Raw genomic sequence first — 6,000 nt, 5'->3', positions numbered from 1 at the left:
GAGGATCAACCCAGAACGATCTAGCTATGTGGCACAGCTCTCTTAGGATGACCATCTGACTCTTTGAAAGGCGTGATAGTCATTTGCTCCCCACAGCTGTGACCACCCATGAGTAGGCAACGGGACAGCCTCTCCCTGATTCTGGAAGGGAAACCAAAAAACAGAACCTACTGCGGTCCAGTCGATTCAGACTCATAGAGACCCTATAGTGCAGAAAAGAACCGACCCGATGGACTTTGTGAAGAGCGCCTGGCGGATTCGAACAGGTGGTCTTTTGGTTAGCAACCATAGCACTTAACCACTACGCCATCAGGGTTTCCGGAAGGGAAACAGCTCCAAGTATGTCCGCTGCCTTTCGAACCAAGATGTTACATTTGTTAGGCGAGCTTGGTAACTACTGTAATGCGGAAACTCCTTGATTTGTGAGTTTCTTTTCTTTCTAATTTCTGAGAGATTTGTGTTCAATTCCCATTGAGGTGTCTGATGTAGAAATCATATATCCCCATCATATGAGAGAACAGCAAAAGTCTCCACATTCTTACAGAAAGGAGCTATGGGGGTCATGAGGCAAGATCATACTAGACTGAAGGATTCAAGAGTGGACCTTGAGAAATGGCGGTGAGGAGGGAATACAGAGCTGAGAGAACATTCTTTTGTGAGAAGAATACCTGTTTGACATTTCTGATCAGAGTCTGATCTCTAAAATTTACATGATACTGCAAAAACTCAACTACACAAAGACAAATAAACCTATTTAAAAATAGGCAAAAGATATGAAGAGACAATTCACTAAAGAAGGCATTTAGGTAGCTAACAGATACATGAGAAAATATTCATGATCATTAGCCATTAGAGAATTGCAGATCAAAATTACAATGAGATTTCATCTTACTCCAACAAGGCTGGCATTAATCCAAAAAACACAAAATAATAAATGTTGGAGAGGCTGTGGAGAGATTGGAACACTTATACACTGCTGGTGGGAATGTCGAATGGTACAACCACTTTGGAAATTGATTTGGCGCTTCCTTAAAAAGTTAGAAATAGAACTACCATACGATCCAGCAATCCTACTCCTGGGAATATATCCTAGAGAAATAAGAGCCTTTACACAAACAGATATATGCACTCCCATGTTTATTGCAGCACTGTTTACAATACCAAAAAGATAGAAGCAACCACGGTACCCATCAACGGATGAATGGATAAATAAATTATGATCTATTCACACAATGCAATACTACACATCGATAAAATACATTCCAAAATACAGTGAGGAATCTTTGAAGCATTTCATAACATGGAGGAACTTAGAAGGCATTATGCTGAGTGAAATTAGTCAGTTGCAAAAGCACAAATATTGTTTAAGACCACCAGTATAAGAACTTGAGAAATACTTTAAACTGAGAAGAAAACATTATTTGTGGTTACAAGAGGGGGGAGGGTGGGAGAGGATTATTCACCAATTAGTTGGCAGATAAGAACTACTTTAGGCTAAGGGAAAGACAGCACACAATAGAGGTGAGGTCAGCACAACTGGACTAAAACAAAAGCAAAGAAGTTTCCTGGATAAAATGAATGCTTCGAAGGCCAGTGTAGCAGGGGCAGGGGTCTGAGGACCATGGTTTCAGGGGACATCTAAGTCAATTGACATAATAAACCCTATTAAGAAAACATTCTCCATCCCACTTTGAAAAGTGGTGTCTTGGTTCTTAAACACTAGCAAGCAGCCATCTAAGATGCATCAATTGGTCTCAATCCACCTGAATCAAAGGAGAATGAAGAACACCAAGTACACAGGGTAATTATGAGCCCAAGAAACTGAAAGGGCCACATAAACCAGAGACTACATCATCCTGAGACCAGAACTAGATGGTATCTGGCTATAATCCACGACTGCCCTGACAGGGAACACAACAGAGAGCCCCTGAGGGAGTAGGAGAACAGTGGGATGCAGGCTCCAAGTTCTCATAAAAAGACCAGACTTAATGGTCTGACTGAGACTAGAAGGGCCCCGGTGGTCATGGCCCCCAGATCTTCTGTTGCCCCAGGACAGGAACCATTCCCGAAGACAACTCTTCAGACATGGATTGGACCAAACAATGGGTTGGAGAGCGATGCTGGTGAGGAGTGAGCTTCTCGGATCAGGTGGACGCTTGAGACTGTTGACATCTCCTGTCTGAAGGGGATATGAGAGGGTGGAGGGGGTTAGAAGCTGGCAAAGTGGACAAGAAAAGAGAGAGTGAAGGGAAAGAGTGGGCTCTCTCATTACGGGAGAGTAATTGGGAGTGTGTAGCAAGGTGTATATAAGTATTTATGTGAGAGACTGAGTTGATTTGTAAAGTTTCACTTAAAGTACAATAAAAATTATTTTAAAAAAAAAAGAATCACATCACCAAACAATTAAATAAAGCAACACAGTGAAAGAGATGCAAACTCAGCAAACAAGATTATTCACATCTGAGTAAACAGGACTGATAAAACAATTAGAACAAGACTTTAAAATAAGTATGGTATTCCTAGAAAGATGACGGAGAGTATTTCATCTATACAACAAGAATAAACTGTTATAAAATTAAAGAATGAATAATCCCCCCCCCAAAAGGAATAAAATCCAAGACCACCTCCAAATCAACATATATTCTATTCTTTAAAAATGGCTTAGTCTTAGCCCAGAAAGTTTCACAAGTTTTCATGGGTTTAAGTCCTCTCCTCTTTGATTTTTTTTTTCTTACTTCAATAATCTCCATCTCCAAAATACAGTAGAAACACAAATGTAGAACAGAAAGCTTCCCACTATCCACCCCCAGTGTCATCTTAGTCTTACATCCCTGTGGTAACACATTAAACCCATTGTCATGGAGTAGATTTCAACTACCCACTTTTTATTATCTGCAGCCAAATACTTGACAATTCACCTTGACATAGCATGCTGGGTCCAGATATTGAATCACTTAATTTGTAAAGGTCCAAAAGCATATACATATAATATTAAGCCTTGATTGCCCATCCTAGTCTGCATTTTTTTTAATAAATTTTACTGTGCTTTAAGTGAAAGTTTACAAATCAAGTCTGTCTCTCAAACAAAAACCCATATACACCTTGCTACACACTCCCAATTACTCTCCCCCTAATGAGACAGCCCGCTCTCTCCCTTCACTCTCTCTTTTCATGTCCATTTTGCCAGCTGCTAACCCCCTCTACCCTCTCATCTCCCCTCCAGGCCGGAGATGCCAACATAGTCTCAAGCGTCCAGCTGATCCGAGAAGCTCACTCCTCAACAGCATCCCTCTCCAACCCATCGTGCAGTCCAATCCATGTCTGAAGAGTCGGCTTTGGGAATGGTTCCTGTCCTGGGGCAACAGAAGTTCTGGGGGCCATGACCACCGGGGTCCTTCTAGTCTCAGTCAGACCTTTAAGTTCTTATGAGAATTTGGGGTCTGCGTCCCAGTGCTCTCCTGCTCCCTCAGGGGTTCTCTGTTGTGTTCCCTGTCAGGGCAGTCATCGATTGTAGCCAGATACCATCTAGTTCTGGTCTCAGGAGGATGTAGTCTCTGGTTCATGTGGCCCTTTCTGTCTCTTGGGCTCGTAATCTGCTTGTGTCCTTGGTGTTTTTCATTCTCCTTTGATTCAGGTGGCTTGAGACCAATTGATGCATCTTAGATGGCTGCTTCCTAGCATTTAAGACGCCAGACGCCACTTTTGAAAGTGGGATGGAGAATGTTTTCTTAATAGAGTTTATTATGCCGATTGACTTAGATGTCCCCTGAAACCATGGTCCTCAGACCCCTGGCCCTGCTACACTGGCCTTCAAAACATTCATTTTATTCAGGAAACTTCTTTGCTTTTGGATTAGTCCAGTCATGCTGACCTCCCCTGTATTGTGTGCTGTCTTTCCCTTAGCCTAAAGTAGTTCCTATCTACTCTCTAATTAGTGAATTCCCCTCCCACTCTCACTACCTCCCCCATCTCGTGAACACAAAAGAATGTTTTCTTCTCAGTTTAAACTATTTCTCCAGTTCTTATAATAGAGGTCTTATACAATATTTGTCCTTTTGCAAGCGACTACTTTCACTCAGCATAATGCCTTCCAGGTTCCTCCATGTTATGAAATGTTTCACAGATTCCTCACTGTTCTTTACGGATGTGTAGTATTTCATTGTGTGAATAGACCATAATTTATCCGTTCATCCATTGATGGGCACCCTGGTTGCTTCTCTCTTTTTGGTAAACAGTGTTGCAATAAACATGGGTGTGCATTTATCTGTTCATGTAAAGGCTCTAATTTCCCTAGGATATATTCTGAGGAGTGGGATCGTTGAATCCTATGGTAGTTCTATTTCTAGCTTTTTAAGGAAGCGCCAAATGGATTTGCAAAGCGGTTGTACCATTCGACATTCCACCAGCGGTGTGTAAGTGTTCCAATCTCTCCACAGCCTCTCCACCATTTATTATTTTGTGTTTTTTGGATTAATGACAGCCTTGTTGGAGTGAGATGAAATCTCATTGTAGTTTTGATCTACATTTCTCTAATGGCTAATTATCGTGAACATTTCCTCATATATCTGTTAGCTACCTGAATACCTTCTTTAGTGAAATGTCTATTCACATCTTTTGCCCATTTTTTAATAGGGTTATTTGTCCTTTTGTAGTTGAGTTTTTCCAGTATCATGTAGATTTTAGAGATCAGGCGCTGATCAGAAATGTCATAACTAAAAACTTTTTTCCAGTCTGTAGGAAGTCTTTTTACTCTTTTCCTGAAGTCTTCGGATGAGCACAGGTGTTTGATTTTTAGGAGCTCCCAATTATCTAGTTTTTATTCTACATTCTTTATAATGTTTTGTATACTGTTTATGCCATGTATTAGGGCTCTAACGTTGTCCCTATTTTTTCTTCCATGATCTTATCATTTTAGACTTTATATTTAGGTCTTTGATCCATTTCAGGTTAGTTTGTGTTAATGGAGTGAGTTATAGGTCTTGTTTCATTTTTTTGCAGACGGATATCCGGTTATGTCAGCACTGTTTGTTAAAAAGACTGTCTTTTCCCCATTTCACTGTTTTGGGGCCTTTGTCAAATATCAACTGCTCACATGTGGGTGGCTTTATGTCTGGATTCTCAATTCTTTTCCATTGGTCCATGTGTCTGTTGTTGTACCAGTACCAGGCTGTTTTGACTATTGTGGCGGTATAATACGTTCTAAAATTAGGTAGAGTGAGGCCTCCCACTTTGTTCTTCTTTTTCGGTAATGCCTTATGTATCCAGGTCCTCCCTCCCTTCCATATGAAGTTGGTGATTTGTTTCTCCATCTCATTAAAGAATGTCGTTGGAATTTGGATCGGAATTGCATTAAATGTATGGATCGCTCTTGGTTGGATAGACATTTTTATAATGTTAAGTCTTCCTATCCACAAGCGAGGTATGTTTTTCCACTTATGTATGTCTCTTTTGGTTTCTTCCAGAAGTGTACTGTAGTTTTCTTTGTATAAGTCTTTTACACCTCTGGTAAGATTTATTCCTAAGTATTTTATCTTCTTGGGGCTACTGTAAATGGTATTGATTTGATGATTTCGTCTTCAATGTTCTTTTTGTTGTTGTAGAGGAATCCACCTGATTTTTGTATGTTTATCTTGTACCCTGATGCTCTGCTAAACTCTTCTATTAGTTTCAGGAGGATAGTTTCTATAATTTTCTGGAGGATTCCTTAGGGTTTTTTGTGTATAAGATCATGTCATCTGCAAATAGAGATACTTTGACTACTTCCTTGCCAATCTGTATGCCCTTTATTTCTTTATCTAGCCTAAATGCTCCGGCTAGGACCTCCAACACAGTGTTGAATAAGAGCAGTGATAAAGGGCATCCTTGTCTGGTTCCCGATCTCAATGGGAATGCTTTCAGGCTCTCTCTATTTAGGGTGATGTTGGCAGTTGGCTTTGTATAAATGCCCTTTATTAAGTTGAGGAATTTTCCTTCTATTCCTATTTTGCTGAGAGTTTTTAT

This window comes from Loxodonta africana, chromosome 1, assembly GCF_030014295.1.
Source record: "Loxodonta africana isolate mLoxAfr1 chromosome 1, mLoxAfr1.hap2, whole genome shotgun sequence".
NCBI lineage: Eukaryota > Metazoa > Chordata > Mammalia > Proboscidea > Elephantidae > Loxodonta > Loxodonta africana.
Note: the sequence above shows the minus strand (reverse complement) of the source record.